At 42.9% G+C, this 22546-nt stretch overlaps 1 protein-coding gene across 1 annotated transcript in view; it reads left to right on the top strand.

Annotated features, from left to right (window-relative positions):
- Positions 1–4915: 4915 nt before the first annotated feature.
- The window catches only part of BTBD7 (BTB domain containing 7), an 86938-nt gene continuing 69307 nt past the window's right edge, over positions 4916–22546 (top strand). The window contains exon 1 of the mRNA XM_035107003.2: positions 4916–5086. The gene's annotated coding sequence lies outside the window, so the exon portion shown is untranslated. The remainder of the gene's footprint in view (positions 5087–22546) is intronic.

The following is a 22546-nucleotide window of genomic DNA, read 5'->3' on the forward strand; positions in this document are numbered from 1 at the left end:
TTCACTGAGGTGTGGTTTAAGTGGATGATGCACAATTTATATTCCATTCAAAGGGAATGGCAACCACACCTAGCCAGAAGGTGCTGATTCACTCCCCATATTTTGGTGAGCAACCAACAACCTTCCCTCCTCTGCCCACTCTATTGTTCTAAAAACAGATCTGCATTCTAAGTTTTACCAGCTGTATTTCCCACCCTCCTCCTTCAACCTATAGTTTAGGCATGGCTTTTTTTCCAGCTGGAACTCACTGGAACTCAGCTCCGGCAGCGCTCAGGTGGGTGCCATTGCCATTAGAAGAGAACAAGGTGAGAACAACAAAACCCAGGCACCAGGACTGAATGAGACCCTCCAGGCAATTCTACCTGGCCCACAGGCCACACCCCTTACTGGTCCAGCCTTACACCCTCCTGAAGTAAGAACATCCAAAGTGTCCTTCTGGATCAGGCCAAAGGCTCATTTAGTCCAGTATTGATACTGTGATTGTTTCTAATTGTTTCTAATATGTTTTTCGAATTGTTATACAGTGGAACCTCAGTTGCTGAACGCTTTGGAAGTCGATTGCTTCCATTTTCAAACAAGCCTCAGAAGTCGAACGGCTCCCGAGGCGCGTTTCTCCATTTTTTCAATGGATTTTGCCGATTGGCAATTGCGCCTCGGTTGTAGAAAGTTTCGGAAGTCAAATGGTCTTCCGGAACGACTTGCGTTCGACAACTGAGGTTCCACAGTACTTAATGTTTGTTTGACATGTTGTGAGCCACTCTGGGCAGTTTGCTGGGGAAATGGCACACAAATAAATTGATGATGGAGATTCTGTTCTCACAGGGGCCAGTCCACAAGCAAGGCATGAGCATAACAGCACTTTCCTGGTTTGTGTTTCCCATAATTGGTGTCCACTTTTGGAAACAGTACTGTGTGGTGTAAGTGGATGATACCCAGAGTGGCATTTATAAATAAATAAATAAGAATAATATGCAGAGGTGGAAGGATTTGTCATTGTTGGTTCTCTCAGTTTCTCATGTTTCTAATATTAAATTAAGTTCTCTACATTTCTGCAGCAATTTGCAATAAATAAATAAATAACGTCATGAAAATTCTTCAGAATTTTCCCTAATAAACACAGTTTGATGCAGTTTTGACTAATATACACATTTTCAGAAGCACTTTCACCTAATATAATGCATTTTTGTATGTTGTTTTCACACTGGATAGACGCTGTGGGGTGAATGTGTGTGAGATTGACAGTGCACCAAATGTTTGAAGTGCACAGACACACCCAAGAATCCTGGGGACCTTTAATAAACGAGTTCCCATGTTTTTTGTAGGAGGGGTGCTTTAAATATATTGTGTGTACACAGTCTGTCAGTGTAGGGAACAAAATGAACTGAATTTAAACTGTTCTGTTGTAATAATCAAGTACAGTCATACCTCATGTTACGTCCGCTGCGGGTTAGGTCTTTTCAGGTTGCGTCCCGTGTCGAACCCGGAAGTACCGGAACGGGTTACTTCCGGGTTCGGCGCGTGCAGAAGCGCTAAATCATGCTTTGCGCATGCGCAGAAGCGCCGAATTGTGTCACGTGCGTGCGCAGATTCAGTGCTTCAGGATGCGGCCTTTTCATGTTGCGAACGGGCCTCTGGAACAGATCCCATTCACAACCAGAGGTACCACTGTAATATTTGCAAGAGGCCTAGAGGAAAAACTTCCCAGCGCTTCAGTCAGTGTGCCCAGAGACCACCACTCAAGTCTCCTAGCTAAGAATGCACAGTTAGCACAGCAAAGCTCAGTAAATCCAAGTCTGTCTCACTACCTGCATTCAAGCCTAATTACTAGTGCTGTCAAGACATTGCTTTCTTGCTTTGATATACTGTCACAGTGATCTAAAAAAGTGAACTGCCAACTCATCCAGGAAGAAGGAAGAAGTGGTGCTGAATTACACTAAAATTCTTTGATCCTTCACACCTAGTCACAGCATAGGTGGCAGAGAAAAACCAAATTAGGCAGTCTTGAGCAGAGTGAGTAAAATGACAGTTCTGTGAATGATTATGGCACCAAGACTACAGACTCCAAGTGCTGTTTATTTTTCAGAATGGATACCTAACACTCTATGATTCTCCATTCAGTGGTTGCCTTGTGGTTATTGGCTGAATGATGACCACAGACAGCATGCTTTTGAGAGAATGAGCTATCTTTTAGTTATATCTCTTCAGCGCACAGCACAAAGGAACCTTTACTCCAAACTGCAGGCATTGCTTAGTTATAAAAATTTCCAACTGTACCCTACAGATGCAGTTCAAGATGTTGGCATATAAAAGAAAAAGATGCCGAATATAAGGTCCTTCCAGGTAATAAATTTCTATTGGTACCTGTGCTGCTTTTGAAGTCTTGAGTTCTGAATGATAAAATGAATGTCAGCAGCTATACAGCTTGATTCTGTGTACATTTACTCACAACCCTCAACTGAAATTAAGGCTGCAATCCTATGCATACTAATCTAGGAGTCTTATTTTACAGTGCAATACTATACATGTCTACTCAGAAATAAATCCTATTAAATTCAATAGGACTTACTTGAAAGAAAGTAATATTGGGACTACATTCTTAGGCTGCAGCCCTGTACCCACTTACCGGTACCAGGGGGAAATCTCCATTGAACACAGTGGACAACTGTGTTCCTGGACAACTGTGCACAGGATTGCAGCCTTAATTTCAGTTTTGTATTTCTTAGTGCTGTTAAGCAAGCCTTCTGGACTAAAGACTTAAGCAAAATGTTTTGCTTGATTGGCCTCTGGATTTAGGATGCAACCGCACCGCTGCCTAACATATGCAAAGACATGTCTTGATAAATGGATGTAAAGAACAGCCGGACATGGAATCTATTCACATACCCTGGAAGGTAAAAAAAAGGGGGGGGGAGTAAAGGCAAAGGACCCCTGGACAGTTAAGTCCAGTCAAAGGCGACGATGGGGTGTGGCACTCATCTTGCTTCAGGCCAAGGGAGCTGGCGTTTGTCTGCAGACAGCTTTCTAGGTCATGTGGCCAGCATGACTAAACCGCTTCTGGAGGCGGGGAGTCCACCCATAGGTGTTCCCAGAGCCCTATGATGGGCAGAGCCAACTAATTCTAGTTTTGCCCCCCCCATCATCCTCCCTATGGAGTTCTACAAAGGCAATACTGAAATTGAGGAGGAAGCTGAAAGCCAGTGTCATCCCCTACAATGGATGTAAGTAAGAAGGCAGGCAGGTGGTTAGAGGCAGACTGCAAGGCAGTGCCCCACTCATCCGAATGGGCCAGGCAGCCTACAGTCCCTGTTTTGGAACATGACACCATCACTGAACCTGGAAGTTCTGCTCTGAAGTTTGGACTAGCAGTTAACCTGGGAGCTGGCAGCTTGTGGGTGGCTCATAGGTGTCACATGCCTGATATTTTTTTAAAAAGAAAACCTGAATTAGGAACCACTTTTAAATTAAGTATCTGCTTCTACCTGACAATTTACTTCCACCATATACCTGTTATCCTTGGTCAATGCCAGGGCCTCAATACCCTAGCAGAGTCTACTGCCAAGTCCAGGGAGCTCCTTTTAATGGTTTTATTTTTCTTCATAGGTAGTGACTGCTGCCTAGCTATTTTAACTTCTCAAAATGCCCTGAAACCGATTACACTGGTCACACTCACACCATATATTCAAAGCCAATTGCTTCCCCCAAGAGTTTACCCTCACAGAGCTACAATTCCTGCAAGTGCTCTTAACATACTACGGTACTACCATTCCCAGAGTTATTTGGAAGGGAGAGGGGAAGCCATGTGCTTTAAATGTATGGTGTGTGACCTCTGTCAGAGGCATTGTGGGAAATATGGCTGGAGACACTTGTCCCTTCTTTACTGTTTGATAAGTTTCCCAGCTCACTGGAAGGACAGATCGTGAAGCTGAGGCTCCAATACTTTGGCCACCTCATGAGAAGAGAAGAATCCTTGGAAAAGACCCTGATGTTGGGAAAGATTGAGGGCACTAGGAGAAGGGGACGACAGAGGACGAGATGGTTGGACAGTGTTCTCGAAGCTACCAACATAAGTTTGACCAAACTGCGGGAGGCAGTGGAAGACAGGAGTGCCTGGCGTGCTATGGTCCATGGGGTCACGAAGAGTCGGACACGACTAAACAACAACAAAGTTTCCCCATGTCTTCTTACACTTCACACATCTGGGGTGAAGTCAAACCTTTGGAGAGTTACAGTGCCTGCCATGGCCATAGAGACGAATATGGGAGAGACATGTTTAGTTGCAGCTGGGGCAGATGAAGGCGTCCAGCTGTGCTGCTGCAGATGCACCTCGGTCTTTCTTCTCTCTGCGCTCCTCTCAGCACACAGGATCAAAGACCTCCAGTTAGAGCAGCACATTTAAGGGAATAAGATGCGTGATTTGGCAGGTAAGGCGGTGGATCCTCGCCCCGCTTACCTGGGAACCAGCCCCTCTGAGTCTAACAGGGCTCACCTTCTGAGGAAAGAGTGTGCCCAGCAGCCCTCCAACCCGGGAGGCGGCTCTTCAGCGAACCGTGCATAGGATCGCGCTCCGCATTGCAAAAGCACTCCTGGGCGCGCTTTACTGTAGAGTAAGAGCCGCGCAGAGCGAGCCCTTTGCGCGCGGGAAGCCCCTCGTTCAATCCCCAGGAAGGGCTGGGAGAGAGACAGACAGACAGACTCCGCCTCTGCCCGAAACCCCGGAGAACCAGCGGCCTGACTCGGCGTTAAGCATCTCGCTGCGTTCCGACGTGCGCGGGAACCCACTCAGTGCCTCTTCGCGGGCAACTTCTCTTCGCCGCTTCCCTCCCTCTCTCCCTCAGCGCACCACGTGTCCAGGGCGACGCTGCGCATGCTCCGTGCTCGCTCCTCCCGCCTCCCCCTCCTTCTCCCGCTCCTCCTCCTCCTCCTCCCGAACGAGTCTGGCCGGAGTCTGTGGCTCAAAATGGCGGCCGCGGCGGCGGCCGGAGCAGACCGAGGAGGGGGTAGTAGCGAGAGCCGCTGAGGCGGGCCGGCCCCTGCTGCCCAGCCGGGGATCATGGAGGCTCCGGGCTGCAGCTGAAAGACGCGCTCGGTGAGAGCAGGGAGGAGTGGAAGGGGGGCCAAAGGGGCACTTGCGAGGCGTGTGTATGGCGAGCGGGGGGGTGTTATGTAGCCCCCCGAATCTCCCCTCCCTTTCCCCGGGCCCTGTGGGGGATGCCCCGGTCCACCGCCGTCCTCCTCGCCGCCCTCCCTTCGCTGCCTCTAGGCACCTCCCGGGGTCCTGCCCCTGCGCTCCTGTCCCCGGTGTTTGGGTGGCAGTGAGTTCCACCCCGGTGCTTCCGTCCCTCGAAACCCAGGCGAGAGTCTGGGGAGACAGGCGACCCCACAAATGCCCGAGGCTCCGGGCGAGCGCTCGCCTCTCTTCCGACGGCCACTTTACTTCGCCAGGCACACTTTGGAGCCTCGGCGGTGCGCTCCTTGACAGCGTCTTTCTTTTTACACTTGTGGCGAACGCCCGCCCTTTTTATCTTCGCCTTTTTATTCTTTCTTTTCCTTTGCCTCTCTATTCCCCGGGGTGACCCGCAAGCTCATCCCCCCCCACTCCCTTTCACGTCCTCGGGCTTTGCTTTTTTGCCCGGCTCCCTTACTTTTTTTTTAAAGAGAGATGGGTCATGAGCATTTGACATCCTAAACTAGGGTTTGGTATGCTAATTCTTTCTTTCTTTCTCTCCTCCCCCTCCCCCTCCACAACTTTCCTCTTTTCGGTATCCTTTGCAATAATTCGGGATTCATAGTGTTCGAATGTGGACCTAGGTCTAAGTTTTCTCTCTCTATGCTTTGTACTTGCACAGGCTCTTCTTCCTTACTCTTTTAAGTTGGCACCGAAGTGCCAAAGCAGAGAGCTCTTCCCAAAAGGATATGATTTGTAGTGTAGTGGGGCCTTCCATAATAATAACATCGCAGCACAGGAAGATCCTGCGCCCGCTGCATTCTTTCGTCTGTCTGAAGAAGTCTGTAGCCTTAACACAGGCACATTGGACTAAGCCCTATTGAACGTAGTGGGATTTATTTCTGAATAAACACAGACATGATTGTGCTGTTAAGTCTGCAAAGAACTGGCATGGAAGATTCCATGTGTGATTTGTGTGTTCTGGATGTGTGTATCCAAAATGCATTCATTTGTTCTTTTTCCTGTGGATTTAAGCTCAGAAGCATTAAGCCACTCATTACTTCTCACTTCAGGTTTGCTTTTTAGTTACAGGTAGGTAGCCCTGTTGGTCTGCCGTTGAAACAAAATAAAAATAAAATAGAAAAATTTATTCCGGTAGCACCTTAGAGACCAACTAAGTTTGTCATTGGTATGAGCTTTCGTGTGCATGCACACTTCAGGTATCTGAAGAAGTTGGTCTCAAAGGTGCTACTGGAAGGAATTTTTCTATTTTATTTTTATTTTGCTTTTTAGAGTTGTGGAAATGAGTGATAAATTGTTTTTTTAAAAAAAGTAGACAGCTCAGTGTTTACTTGGAGCGAGTTTATTCTTTTAACCTCCCTGACAAAGGTAAATGTGTTTCTTCTAGATGACACCTCATTATTTTTGCATGTGTATGGTACAATAATGGTCTTGCTTAACAGCTTTGTGGTAATAACAACCATTTCACATCACAGCCTGGGTATTCTCTCTCCAGAGAGGGCAAGATTCTAAACTGAGAAAGTTTAGATGGCAGTGCAAAGACTGGTAGGATAGAGTTTATCTGAAAATTGCTGGTGGAGTTTGGAATGGATATGGAAGTTGTTGATCTCTTACTTTGTGCAGTATTTGTTAGGTTTTTTTTGTTTGTTAGCAGACTTAGCCATCACTAATTAAAAGTTGGGATAGAGATTGAATCAATACACCACACCATGGAGAGGAACTGCTGAGTTCAGTGATTAGAAATCATTTAGTATGTACCATGTAGTAATCAATTACAGTCCAAAGTGTAGTGTAGAGAATCTTACTTAAAGCTTTTCTGCCTGTTGTGGACTTCAGAAGGACTGAAAAACTGAAGTCCCCATCCCCATTGATGCTTGAGAGGGTCTTGCCTTATAGAGACTGAGATTTTTTATTTTTTTATTTTTTTCTATGTTTTTTACTATTCTCTCACTGGTGAGGTGCAATATATATGGAGCTCTAGTGCTACAATTTCATTTGTTTCAGGATCTCTGGGATCAGCTAATTTTTCACAAAGGTCACACTGTAGTAGTACACTTATGTCACTGGATTAATCCTATCTTTGTCTATAGAGCTTTCTTGTTCTGTGATCACATAATAATTTTTTCTTCCTTGAATCAAGGTTTTAGGGTGACTTTTCTCATTTTGCGCAAAGTTTCTCATCCGTATCAGAGGCAGACTCTCTGTAGGCTCTTGAGATTCTCAAGCATGAAAGGCAATACAGAAAAGCGGGCTATTATGCTGTTAGCATCCAGAAAAGCCGGGAAGGCTTATAGATGCAGACTGCAGATATAAACACCTTTTGGAATAGAATGATGATGATACAGTTCATTTCTCTTGTACTGAATAAATTTTGCTGCAACATGATTTTTTTTCTGGGTGTGTAGTGGATAACACAATTACCAGTAGCATTTTTCATTGTAATTTATTGGAAGTAGTTAAAATATTTCATTCAGTGAAAGCAGCTGTGCTTTGTGTTGCTGCAATTCTTGCTCCCTTTGTAGTCTGCATTTATTAGTGGCCACTTTGTCTGTGCTCCCTAGATACAGATTGATTTAATGTGTTTTTTTATATTAGAGGTTTGATATATTTATTGAAGACGTGGTAGCTCTCTACAAATGTTAATTAATTCTCTCACCTCCTGTGTAACAGAGTAATTGAGTGCATTTTACATGGTGGATAATTTTTTTAAGATCTAGTAACTCTTTTTCTACTAAACAAGTTCTTGTTTGTTAAACCAAAGCACATTTGTTTCATAGGTAGGAATTTGTTGCCATGAAATTATTTCTGATAGTAGACCATTGAGAAAAGTGTGTCCAAAGAGCTTTTTAACAAACACAGCATATCAACTCCGTTCAGAGATAGTGCTTACCCATGGTTTGGTGATAGGAAACACTCTTGTAGCTTTTCATGCTCCTTCATTCCTGATTTCATAGAATCATAGAATTGTAGATTTGGGAGGTACCCCAAGGGTCATCTAGTCCAACCCCCCTGCACTGCAGGAATCGCAGCTAAATCCATGACAGATGACCATCCAACCTCTGCTTAAAGACCTCCAAGGAAGGAGATTCCATAACTTCCCTAGGGGAGACCGTTCCATTGTAGAACAGCTCTTAATATCAGAAAGTTTTTCCTGATGTTTAGTCAGAATTTCCTTCCTTGTAACTTGAAGCCATTGGTTCGAGTCATTACCCCCCCCCCCCCCGAGTAGGAGAAAACAAGCTTGCTTCATCTTCCATGTGACAGCCCTTGAGATATTTTAAGATGGCTATCATATCTCATCTCAGTCTCTTGTTGTTATGAATTGCCAAACAATGGTTATAGCTTGCCTCCAAAGCACAGTTTGAAGTTACGATTTGAAATAGGTTTGCAAACAATGGTTTTAGAGGTTAGCATTAACTATAGTTTGCCAATTTGGATGTCAGGTTAACCTATAGAAGGAGAGACTGCTGTTGCATGCAGGTCCTGCTTGCAGGCTTCCTATAGGAATCTTGTTGGCCACTGTGAGAACTGGATGCTGGACTAGCTGGACCCCTGGTTTGATCCAGCAGGCTCTCATGTTCTTACAGGTAGGTAGCCGTGTTGGTCTGAGTCGAAGCAAAATAAAAAAATTCCTTCAGTAGCACCTTAAAGACCAACTAAGTTTTTATTTTGGTATGAGCTTTCGTGTGCATGCACACTTCTTCAGATACACTTGAAACAGAAGTCAGACCCTTATGTTCTTACAGTTAGAGAAAACTAGTAGTAGGGGAGGTGGGAGAGGAGTAAATACGTGCTCACATGGAACTCTCTGTACCAGACCTGTTCTGGAATTGCCGCTGGATAAAGCTTTTTTAAAACAACAACAGCAGCAGCAACAACCTAGAAGAGTAGTAATAGGCTTCTCTAACCTAGACAAACACCATTTAGATGATTGGGTAAACTGTGATGGGACAACAAAGGAGTACAGTACTGGTACATCCATTTGTCTTTCCAACCACTTATTGCAAGGCTGCATGGTACAACAGGGATGGGAAACTAGTTCAGTGTGGCAGATTGCATCAGCAAATTATGGATTTTCCTCTCCAATTATTAGATATTTGTTTGAAAACACTTATTTCCCCCTCAAGATTATATTCCCAGAGGTTATGTGAGGCCTGTAGGCTACAGGTTCCCTACCACTGCCCTAGCCAAGTTCAAAACCATTGCTCTTGCAAGTTTTTTGGGGGGGATACGAGCTCTGTGCCTGCTGTGAATAGCATTTCTGATAACTTGATTGAAGTGTTGATCTCACTGCTTTTCACATGATGTAATTCAGAACATTATACGTGATCGTTTGCTTGGCTAATGATATGGAAGTGCAAAGTTCAGATTCATTTCTGTTCACTTCTATTATTCTTTTCGGTGCACGAAATGCTTAAAAAATTCTTCTACTTCTCTCAACCTCTCTGGGGTATAGGTTAAGCTAAAATACAGTTTTCCACAGCATAATATGTGCTAAGGTTTGCCACATAATGGCTGCAGTACCCTATTGAGGGCACAATATTGTTTCCTTGTTGAGTTGATATTATAGAATCACAGAATTGTAGAGTTGGAAGGGACCCTGAGGATCATCTAGTCCAGCCCCCTGCAATGCAGGACTATGCAGTCATCCCATACAGTATTGAACCTGCAACCTTATCAGCACCACGCTCAAACAAACTGAACTATCTACGGTATATGATAGTATATATCATATATACTATCACCACGCTCAAACAAACTGAACTATCTACGGTATGATAGTATATATCATATATCTACGGTATATGTAGTATTCGCCCTTTGTTTTTAAGTGTACACAAAGAAGTCTGTGACTGTGGAAGATCTGACAAGGAGTGACCTTTATCCTAATAATTCTTCTGGTTTACCTTGATGAGCTCTATATTAAGATTTTTAAAATCTGTCTTTGGCTTCTTTTTGATGGTGGTGGATAGGTACAGCAGTTCCCCACCCCAAAAGGGTGACAAGAAGTTGCCAAAACAAATGTTCCACTGGTGATACAACACCTTGCTTACTTCTCCTGGTTGGGTTTCATCAGCATTTTACTCCTGGACTCCTGCAGCTCTGTTCACACCAATGGTGGGGAATACTCTTTCCCTATAGGCCTAATTATGCCCAACAGGCATTGGATATTATTATTATTATTATTATTATTATCACTTCATTAAGTGTATGTATATATGATGAAAACAGAATAAAACACACATATACAAATTCTTGGAACAAAAATCAATTCAACAAAAATATCGTCCCACCTGTCAAGGTGACCCGCAGAGGACTGACTATTTCTGGATCTGACCTTCCAGCCTGATCCAGTTTCCCACCCCAGTTGACACAAAACAAAATACTTAGTTTTTCTGTATTACCTGTGTATTGACACCCAATTATACCTCTCCAGGTATCCAATTCTTTATCTCTGGCTGTTTTGTCTGTTCCTCCCTAGGTATTCCCCATCACTATCTCAAACAGCTCCCCCAGGCTTCCTAAACTTTCCTTTCTTCTGTATGCATTGGCATCAATCCTATTCGGACCCAGAAACATGTCTTTTGCTCCTGATATTCAGTCTGTTACTGAATCATGTCTCTTCCCCCTGTATAGCACAACAAATATTGACAACTTGCTTTTTGTTCCCTTTGTTGAACTCTAGTCCTTGCTCTGGTTTTTTCTCACCTTGACTGCTGGAAAACGTTTTCTGGTATTCCTTTATCATATGTCTCACCTCTATTTGAGATTCTGATGTCCAGGTTATTCTCCATTCTCACTGTTGAGACTGTTTTGAGCTACCTTGTTTATTTAAATATTTTCTTTTCTACCTTCCTACTTGAAAATGTACTCAGGGTGTGCACTACATTGCAAGCAACATATAATACCCCTGCTCAAATCCCTGTACAGGTCATATTCTGAATCCAGAACAATTTCTTTTGCCTTACCTTTAAAGCTCTGCACTTACTGCCCCACCCTAGTTCTTTGTTCTTATTTCCTATCCTGTTTCCTTCAGGTTCTGCCATTGCAGATTCTTCCATCCTTTTAATGGACTCTGTCCTCTGTTACGGTATTTTCCCTCTTGCCTGGTCCACCTTTCCATGTCACTTTTGTCACCTCTCTTCCTTTAGTACCTGTCTTAAAATTCACCGTTTCTGTTAAATGTTTGGCTGCAGCTCTTTTCACCACCATCTGAAACTGTAGTGGTTCTGTAAGTTGCCTAGAGTGCCATCAGGGAAAAAGGCAGGAAACAACAACAGCAACGATGTCTCATATTCCTATCCTTTTGCTGTCAAAAGTTGCCTTGTCAGCTACTCAGGGTAGAGGCCAGTCCTTTTGTTTTGTAAAATACCATGTACTATAAAATAATTAAAATGAATCTGCTCTTGTACTGTGATATGAGTAATTAAATACCCATTTTTGTATTTACCCATTTTGGAAGAGTTTAATTTAGTTGCATAAGGTTGGTGGTTTTCCATTTGTCCTTTTGCCAGTCACCTTACCTTCTGTATGGAGCGCCCCCCCAATTCCTCAGGAGTGTCTCTTTGGAGGGGCTGCTCCAGTAGATAAGGGAGATTAGGAAGAATCTGGTGCCAGGCATTGCATAAGTAGAAGTATACAACCCATGATGATGGACGTGTTGCGTGTCTGGCTAGGTTTGTGTTCTTTTTGGTATGACAGTAGAAGTGGCAGATCTTTAGATGTTTCTAAAAACAGCTATTAATTTCAGTTGACTGAAATATAATCAAACTAGTTGAGCTAAAATTAATGTTTTAGGAAGGTTCAATGACTATAAATGTCAGCTGATAATTACATACGCTTGAGAAGTGAAAGTTCACTTTTCGCCAAGCTTGCATATTGGAACCTTGCCTCAAGTCAGGTAGAATTCATCAAAAAATTTCTTTTAAATATATTTTTCAACACTTCAAATAATATTGCATGTCTGTTAATTTTACTGAAAGCTGTGGCCCAGCATTAATCAGTTGGAATGAATAATAGACTTGGCACTGCCAAATTCAAATGTTCAAATGATTGGGTTGTATCCAGTGAAGTTGCCCTGTTGGTGCATGGACTTCTGCTTGCCCAACAGCGCCGTCTTAAGCGCCCCTGTTGCCATGGTGCGCCGGATCTCTCCGGCACCCTTCCGCCCCGTTTCCCAACGCAGTGGGCGGGTGGGTGCGGCGCTGCTGCGCGGCGGGCGGGCAGGCAGACACAACGCGATCTCTCCGGCGCCCTTCCGCCCCGTTTCTCAGCGCGGTGAGCAGGTGGGCGCCGCGCGCAGCTGCGCAGCGGGCCAGCGGGCAGGTGCAGCTCAAAGCGCCCTCCTGGCGGGCCGGCGCCATGGTGCCCTGCGCCACCGGGGGTCTATGATGAGCCGGCCCTGTTGCCCAAAGAAACTTGCCCTCCCTCCCCTCCCCCAATTCTGTTCTGAGGGTTACCCCAGTCCTCTATAGCAGATGGGGAGAGTAACAAGAAAAGGAGAGGGAGAGAGGGGATGTTCGGTTCTGCAAATTGAAGGCATTGCACTAATAGGGCAACTTCATTGGATTACAACCCAGTGAATCACATTCTCAAATACATGAGTTGAATTTAAAATCATGACACTATTGCACTGTTTTATTTGGAATATTTTTATACTATTTTCAGCAAATGGTTATGAAGGCAGTTTCCTTTATAAAATTGGGCAACGGTTAAAATACCCCAACATGTATTTAATACGTATAACTTTTCCAACTACTGGGATTTTTGTTTGGATTTCTGAGCTTCACAGATAAGCTTCTCTTTGTTTTGTTCCTTTTTTACTGAGACAATAAGTTAAAGCCAGTTGAAATAGGTGATGGAAAAGTCCTCTCTCCTTTCCTAAGACTCTAGGGAGCTACTGTAAGTGAGCAGACAATGCTGGGCCAGACAGATCAATAGTTTGACCTAGTATAAGGCAGCTCCCTGTGTTTCTAGGAGATATGGGCTTGTGATTACAAAAAACAGAAGTGATTCTTGATCTGTGTGGGCTGTTATCTAATTCATTTTTAATGTGAATTGTACTTTCTAACTCTGTGACTTGTGTCTTAATTAACTAGATAATTTAGAGTAGTTAATTGTGGACATCTTTTAAAAACTTCAACACTTGTCAAACAATTAACTGCCAAACTTAGATTGCTGGAACAGCAGTTTTACCACTATGGGCCACAATACAGAGAACCTGTCCTACATACATGACAGATCTTCAATGCATGAAAAATATAGTTTGCCAAAGCGCAGGAGAAATTTGTGCCTATCCAAAATAATGCTAAGGTGTGTTATGTGTTATTAGCTATCTGCCCAGAAGTAGAAAACCTGTGTAAAAGGATGGTGCTTTTTCCCATGGAGGGAACAACGTTTACAGCCAAAAGTGCTAAATATTATCTGGAGCTCATGGTTTCAGCATCGTATTAAACACACAGGATAAAAAAAACTTGAAAACCTATCAGTCCTCTTCATTTGTTCAATATGAACTAGTCTTGTTCTGTAGGCATCAGCCTTGATGCAGGTGACATGCAGTCAGTGTCGGAATATAGGGGGCCCTAGACAACATGGATGTTTGTGGCTAGATTCCCTTTAGACAGGCACCAAGTGTATAAAGGCCAAAGGGGATGGCTGGCATGCACGTTGCTTAGTTTCAAGGAGCAAGACTAGTTGGGTACCTCGTCAGAAGCACCTTTATGGGTTTGGTAGTCATGGGTACTGAATGCCTTCTTCTGTCTGAAGCTGAATTTTTATTTATACACCGATGTTAGTTATACATCACAAACGATTTTGAATTATAATGTGGAAGCAGGTCATCCCGATTCACATTTTTTTCAGTAATTTGATACTAATATTTATGTATGCTTGACTACACAATCTACAGTCAGAACAGAATTAAATACCTGATACTCATTTAATGTCATTTAGCTGTAGGAACAGAACTCTATCCTGAAAACCTCTATGATTAAATTCTCAGTTGTGCCTAGAAGTTAAACATTGGTATCAAATTACTGGGAACCTTTTGTTTCTCTGCCTCTTCTCTCCTACTTTGAAGAATTTCTTAAATATACATTCTTCTGAAGGCAGCTCTGTATCGGGAAATTTTTAATGTCTGATGTTTTACAATTTTTATATGTGCTGTAAGCCTCCCAGAGTGGCTGGGGAACCCAGCCAGATGGGAGGGTATTAAGAATAATAAGAATAATATATTATTCTAAAGGCATATCTGTGAATAACATAGAGAGTTGGACGGTAACTTGAGGGTCATCTAGTCCAACTCCATGCAATGCAGGAATCTCAACTAAAGCATCCATTATAGATGGCCACCCAACCTTTGCTTAAAAACCTTTTCTTAAAAACATGTGGCATTTGTATGCCACCAAGAGGCTTGTAAGGTAGTCTGGTATGCTGTCCATGTTGCTGATGGGAAGTTGATGCTGAAATAATGCTTTGCCTAAGTAAGTTCCTGGTTGAGGGGCCGTTTGATCTGGGGACTTCCTGACTTGCATCTCACACTTTTAGCCACTATAATCTGCCATAAAATCCTAATTTGACAAGTATTTGGTTTCTTCTCCTGTTTTCAGTTTGCATTCATATTTCCTCCCACCTCCAAAGCTACATGTTCAAACAGTTGCCCCCAGTTCTTGACTGGCCTTAGCAGTGTCAAACAAAAAGTTATAGTCAGCTGCCCCTCCCCTTGTTGGCTTGGCTGTCTCAGGTGAGTACTTGAGATGGGAAAATGTGTTGTAGGGTTTGCCTAAGTGCCTAGTCACCTCAGTCACGCATTAGCAAAAAATCTTCAACTTTTTCTACTTTCCTCTTATCCAAAGCAGGCAAGGGTGACACAGACTGTACATTTGAGGTTTTCCAAGCAGCCTAGTAGCTAAAGAGCTCTCAGCATTCCTCCCAACTTTTGAGCTGGGGAAGAGGCAGGGATTATTGCATACCTGCCAGAATGATCCCTGCCTATCTCTGCAACTCCAAGACTGGAAGCAAAATGGCAGCAGCACACTTGCCATGGCAAGTGAGTACAGTCAAACCTTGGTTGTCGAACGTCTCCGTTTTTGAACATTTCAGCTCCCGAATGCCAGAAACCTGGATAAAAATGGCATTTAAGTAGCAATTTTTCGTAGTATTGGCATATGCGAAAACGTTTCTGTCACTCACAGTTTCCCATGAAGAGAAGATGGCTGGAAAAAAGTGCTCGATAAGGAACTGCCCCCTGCCAAATTAAGCACCCCATGTAAATATTTCTGTTGTCAACAGGCTGATTATATAGCATTTATCGCAAGCATATTGTAGGTGCAGCCAAGATGTTCCATAAACCTTCTTACACAGTATGTAGAACATGAGCACCAGTTCCTGTCTTGTTAAGAAAACCTACTGATGCATTTCCAATAACACATTACATTGCTCATTTTTAATCATTTGCAGCTAGCTGTCCTGCAGCCATCTCGGGCATGGAGTGTTGTTAGTTCCTTTTCTCTGCTTGTAGCTTAAATACTTTGGTATGTTGGTTTTTACTTGATTGGTTGTGTCCAGTTGTGATGGCTGCTGAAAAGCAGCCACATGTGTGCTCAAAGACAGATTTTTCCAGCGGAGACTTTGTGATGGTAGAATTGGAAGAGGGAAGGCAACAGGATGGGAAATAAGAAAAGCTTTGATCATTTGACTACTAAAACTCTCACTTTTTTAAAAATTGAAAAATTCCTCCCACTTTCAAGTATGAATAGTCTTAAACATCATGTATGTTAGAGAAGAGGAATCAGATTCTGACATTTGTGAGAAGTGTCTAGTGCCATAGGTTGCTTTTCTACAAAATAGGCACAGCTATGCCTGCTGGCATGAGCTTGTTACTTTCATCAGTAGGGCAGTTTACCCTGAATAATATGGCTGCAATATTGCTGAGTTGGCTTTGGTCTCTTTGCTAGTCATATGGCCTGGTCACTTCCCCCTCCTGCTTTCCCCCTCCCTGCTGCAGTTGCAACGGACAGCTGCCGAAACATCCCATCCTAAGAGTACTGATAGGCTTTTTCTGAACTCTACCTTAAAATCTTTGAGAAGAGTTTAGTCACCATTATATGCGGATGATACCCAGCTCTACCTCTCTTTCAAATCGGAGCCAGTGAAGGCGGTGAAGGTCCTGTGTGAGTGCCTGGAGGCGGTTGGAGGATGGATGGCGGCTAACAGATTGAGGTTGAATCCTGACAAGACAGAAGTACTGTTTGTGGGGGACAGGAGGCGGGCAGGTGTGGAGGACTCCCTGGTCCTGAATGGGGTAACTGTGCCCCTGAAGGACCAGGTGCACAGCCTGGGAGTCATTCTGAACTCACAGCTGTCCATGGAGGCGCAGGTCAATTCTGTGTCCAGGGCAGCTGTCTATCAGCTCCATCTGGTACGCAGGCTGAGACCCTACCTGCCTGCAGACTGTCTCGCCAGAGTGGTGCATGCTCTGGTTATCTCCCACTTGGACTACTGCAATGCGCTCTACATGGGGCTACCTTTGAAGGTGACCCGGAAACTACAATTAATCCAGAATGCGGCAGCTAGACTGGTGACTGGAAGCAGCCGCCGAGACCACATAACCCCGGTCTTGAAAGACCTACATTGGCTCCCAGTACGTTTCCGAGCACAGTTCAAAGTGTTGGTGCTGACCTTTAAAGCCCTAAATGGCCTTGGTCCAGTATACCTGAAGGAACGTCTCCACCCCCATCGTTTTGCCCGGACACTGAGGTCCAGCACCGAGGGTCTTCTGGCAGTTCCCTCGTTGTGAGAAGCCAAGTTGCAGGGAACTAGGCAGAGGGCCTTCTCGGTAGTGGCACCCACCCTGTGGAACACCCTCCCATCAAATGTCAAAGAGAAAAACAACTACCAGACTTTTAGAAGACATCTGAAGGCAGCCCTGTTTAGGGAGGCTTTTAATGTTTAATCCATTATTGTATTTAATTTTTCTGTTGGAAGCCACCCAGAGTGGCTGGGGAAACCCAGCCAGATGGGCGGGGTATAAATAATTTATTATTATTATTATTATTATTATTATTATTATTATTATTATTATTGTTGTTGTTGTAGTCTGCACATCTTGTAATGTCTTTTCCTTAATGAATCATGACTTGAATATTTAGCATTATGCATACCTGGGAGTAAGCACCATTAAATCCAGTGGGATTTGCTTCTAAGTAGACATGTGTAGGATTGTGTTGCAAATGCTTTAGAATCTGACCCTTCCTTGCAAGATATTTTGTGAGTGTCACAGGACTTTATCACTACAGTCCTCGGAGCTGACAGAACTATAATTTTCAGAACTGGCTGAACTCCTCCAGCCATTCTGTTTTTGACTTTAGGAAAACATCAGTAGTTATAAGTGTCGGCTTTAAACCTAATATATTAAAGGTCTGGAGTTGGTTTCCTTGCTTTAAAACTCTTTAAAGAGAATGCAGACAGACATAATGAAATGTGTTTGTCAAAACAGTCTAGTCTCTCAGCTATGTGCTTCTAAAACAATTCTGACAGATTGTTGTAGAACTGTACAGTGTTTGATCGTAATTTGCCATGTTTAGTTAATGGGCTGGGAGTCCTTAATGTGTCTAGGGATCTTATCTGTTGAGTTTGTTCCTTCAAAGTGCCCTTTATTTGTCTATAACGTTGCATATTTGTACTGAGAATTATTTTTCAAAGTGACAGGGTCTGAGCTAGTACGCTGAGCTCATCCCAAGACAAAACAAAATGAGACAGGTCCATAGTCTCATGGTGCTTCTGGATTCCACCTTGTCACTTGAGACTCAGGTGTCTTCAGTAGGGTGGAAAGTTTCTTTCCATTTGTGACTGGTTCACCTGCTACAGCTATTCCTAGACCAGGATAGCCTGGCCATTGTGATCTATGCTTTAGTAACTTTTCATTCAGATTATTACAATTTGCTGTACTTTGGGCTGCCCTTGAAGGCTGTTTGGAAGTTGCCCCTACTGCAAAATGCAGCTGTGAGAGACTATAAAACATTGCCCCTTAGACGTTTTTACTGGCTACCAATTCAAGGTTTTAGTTTTGACTTACAGAGCTCTAAACAGGCTGTGCCCCACTTACCTAAGAGAACACCTCTCTCCATACCAGCAACCAGTTACGTTGGATCTGCTGAGGATGCCTTGCTGGTAGTGCCATCCTTGTGGGAAGCTCAATGAGCTATAGGTAATCATTAGGCATTCTCAGCTAGAGCATGCAATCTATGGAACACATTTTCATTGGAGATTTAGTTGACATCCATCTTGCTTGGTTTAAGACAGCTGAAAATCTGCCCACCCTTTAATATATGCCTGGAATACAGAAATTTGATAACTTATCTGTTCTGGTGGCTATGGATAAAGGGCAAGGTAAAAGAATAAAATGAAACAGAATAAACTAAAATACTGTAGAATTAAATGTCCAGCCAGAGGTTCACTGGCTTTTTCTGCCTATCTGTTTTACCCAGGCACCCCCAAACTGCGGCCCTCCAGATGTTTTGGCCTACAACTCCCATGATCCCTAGCTAACAGGACCAGTGGTCGGGGAAGATGGGAACTGTAGTCCAAAACATCTGGAGGGCCGAAGTTTGGGGGTGCCTGGTTTAACCTATAGGTTAAATAGCCTTTGGCCTGGCAACTTTCTGGCACTTAAATCAATAAATTGTTCCAAATGAGTGATATTTTTTTTATACTTGCAGTTTCAGCTTAGTTTAATAGCACGTCTCGGTAAGGCAAGCGAGGAGAAGAAAAGAGAAAACAAAGAACAGTATATTCCTGCGTATAAGACTACTTTTTAACCCAGGAAAATCTTCTCAAAAGTCGGGGGTCGTCTTATATGCTGGGTCGTATTTCTTATACGGCGAGTATATCCCAAACTATTTTAACTGGAAAAGTTGTGGGTCGTCTTATACGCCCAGTCGTCTTATACGCCGGAATATACAGTAGTGTTCTGAGTTTCTCATCTCTAGCACCAGTGCAGTTAGGATTAACATACCTATGAGGAAGTACCTTTAAAGTCAAGAAATGAGCTTTCAAACCAACACAGTCCCCGAGGAGCCCATTTGAGTATCTTGGGAACGGGATGTTGCTGTTATGTGTCACATTGTGCAGCCCATGCTCCATACATAATACGTTTGTAAAATATGTGTTTTTAAAGGTGAAATACCGATCTCCAGATCTTGTGAGCCTGACATTTAATAGGCCTTTATGCAATCTCTGTAGCTGTAACGGACTAATGTGATGGCATCCAGAAAATGACTAGCAAATGGAGTCAAATAAACCATGGAGTCCCAAAGGATCCATATTGGGACCTGAATTATTTAAGTTATTCATAAATGAACTGGAATCAGGGGTGAGCAGTGAGGCAGCCAAGTTTGCAGATGTCACCAAATTATTCAGGATTAATAATAATAATAATTTCATATCTATACCACTTTATATTTTTTGGTGGGGATCTCACAGCAGTTTACAACCTACATTACAATATCAAATAAAACAATCCAGAATCAAACATTACAAAAGAAAATCACATATAAAGTACAGGAAATGATGGGGATGCTTTCCTGACCCCCGCGCATGTTGGCGGAGCACATATAAGCCTGCCCCGCCCCATTACCTTCCCATTTCCACCACTTCCAGGTTGCAGCAAAGTGTGCGTGCACAGTCACACATGCTTTGAACATGCACAAAACAGTTGTTGCCTTTATACATTTGCTACAATATTTTAGGAAACTAAAATTTTCACTTAAGGTTTCAAAATAAAACATTGCAAAGGAGGTCAAGTGCAGAATGCACATTTAAAACAGCGAAATTAGCAAGAGAATAAAATATTACCTTAAGCAAGTAGTTTCTTAATAAACATAATGTGTTGCTGTTGCTGTCAGTCCTGCCAATGGTGGTTTCATGGTGGGCAGGGCTGCGGTCGCTCAGGTCCAATGACCTCGGTCTTCACTAAGAGACAGCCAAGGTGGTGTACGGTAACACAAAACAGACTGTGAAGAGCTCTAAAAGGATCTCTACACAGTGGATGAATGGGCAGCAGAATAACAAATGAGATTAAATGCAAGTGTGAAGTGATATACATTAGGCCAAGAAATCTTAACTTCACATGTCCTGAGGGGGCTTAAACTGATTGTGAGAAAAGGCTAAAAGAGGCTATGGTTTTTGTAGTGAGACACAGATTCGCACTCCTTTAACCTCTGTGGAGGAAAGAAGTTGTTTCTCCAGCTTGTGAGACAGATCTTGGGGTCAACCAGTAAAATCAGTTTAGGGCAGATGAAAGAACACATAATTAATGTACAGAATGCACTTGCAGAACATGTGGTAGCTTTGAAAAAAGGATTAGAAAAAGAACAGTGTAAGACAGGCTTAATGGTAGCTGTTAGCCATGCTAGCTAAATAGAACTACCATAGTTCTAGTTACAGGTAGGTCTGCCGTAGTCGAAACAAAATAAAATAAAAATCCTTCCAGTAGCACCTTAGAGACCAACTAAGTTTGTCATTGGTATGAGCTTTCATGTGAAGAAGTGTGCATGCACACGAAAGCTCATACCAATGACAAACTTAGTTGGTCTCTAAGGTGCTACTGGAAGGAATTTTTTTTTATTGAGAACTACCATGTTCAGAATCTCAGAATTGTAGAGTTGGAAGGGACCCTGAGCAGCATCTAGTCCAACTCCCCTGCAATGCAGGAATATGCAGCTGTCCCATATGGGGATCGAACCTGCAACCTTGGCATTATCTGCACCACAGTCTCACCAACTGAGCTCTAGAGGCTCAAGTTTGTTTTGGTGATAAAGTGTTGCTGGGAGCCACAGGAGAGGCTTACACTTTATCCTTACACTTGTGAACTCCCAGAACCTTTGGAAAATGAATGTTGGATGAGATTGATCTTGGTCTTTCTTCCAGCCATGCCAGCCTATAAACCTCATGGAATATATTTGGCTGGTTCGAACTTGCAAGACAGCACTGTTTATTGTCTTTTTTCAAGTACGACTTGTAAATCAATTTCCACCTTGCTGTTTATAAAGGGGTCTCCTTGACAGCTTGAGAAATATTGCTTTGCGATGATAGAATGCACAAAGTGGTCAGTTTCTAGGTATTTATTCTGAAGAGTTTAGCAGCTCCCAAACCTAAATTCATTGGCTATGCAAGCAAGACAGTTGAGATGACTTTGTATTTGAGCTGTACAAGTATACAGCTGTACTTCTTACATGGACTAGGAATTGTTTTCATTTCACAGGATGGAAGAAAACTAGAGTAGGAAAGTGACTTGAACACTCTGAGAAGATAAGCAGAACTGGGAAGTTTAGCTGGTGATCAAGTGACCACACTGTTCAGTTGAAATTAAGTTTATCTATTTAAAGATCATAGTAGCACTGCAAAAGACAAGCCAGATGATCCTCTGCAAATGGTAGAAATGTCTTATTTCCCATTGGTGACCAGGTGTCTGTAAAGAGCCCTATGCACAGACTTCAGTGGATTAGCCACAAATCAGTCAAAATCAGCTATGTTTACTAAAAAAATAAAATAAATTCCTTCCAGTAGCACCTAGAGACCAACTAAGTTTGTCATAGGTATGAGCTTTCGTGTGCTATGACAAACTAGTTGCTCTCTAGGTGCTACTGGAAGGATTTCTTAAATTTATTTTTAAAAAATATTTTGAATTTTATCTTTTTTGTTTCGACTACGTCAGATCAACACGGCTACCCACCTGTAACTAGCTATGTTTACTGTTTAACTTTACCATCAAAATAAGTGGGACATAAAGGGCTTTAATTTTGGTTGCATCAGTTCTGGAATTTTGAGATTTGGAAAGAATTATTTTGTGAACTATGCCATCACAATATTAATGTGAAGCATATATTTTTACTTAAATTGGATGTAGTTCAGTAAGAGCTCAATTGCCATGTAGACATGTAGAAGATGGAACTGCTAAGTAATTCAGTTTTCTTGATCAGTGAATTCCTTTGGTTGCTTATAACATTGATTGTAAATATAGTTTCCTTTTTAAAGTGGTGTGTTGGACATTTGTTCCACAGTCATGGGTACTTGAGTACTGAATCACTTACAACAATGATGTCATTTGTTGTCATACAGGCTTTTAAAACCAGGCCAAGATTATCTTTGATAGCTGATGAGCAATTCAAATGCAACAAAACACTATGGTGCATGTGTAGGGAACTTCTGGACCTCCAGACATTGGTGAGCTGCATCTTCTCTGGACATTGACCATGCTTAAACAACAGATATAAATGTCCAACCTATAGAAAATGAATATGATGAAATCATAAAACATATACCATTACAGGGTCAGTGTGCTGGGTACACTGGCACACTTGC

Source organism: Zootoca vivipara, chromosome 1 (assembly GCF_963506605.1).
Source record: "Zootoca vivipara chromosome 1, rZooViv1.1, whole genome shotgun sequence".
Taxonomy (NCBI): Eukaryota; Metazoa; Chordata; class Lepidosauria; order Squamata; family Lacertidae; genus Zootoca; species Zootoca vivipara.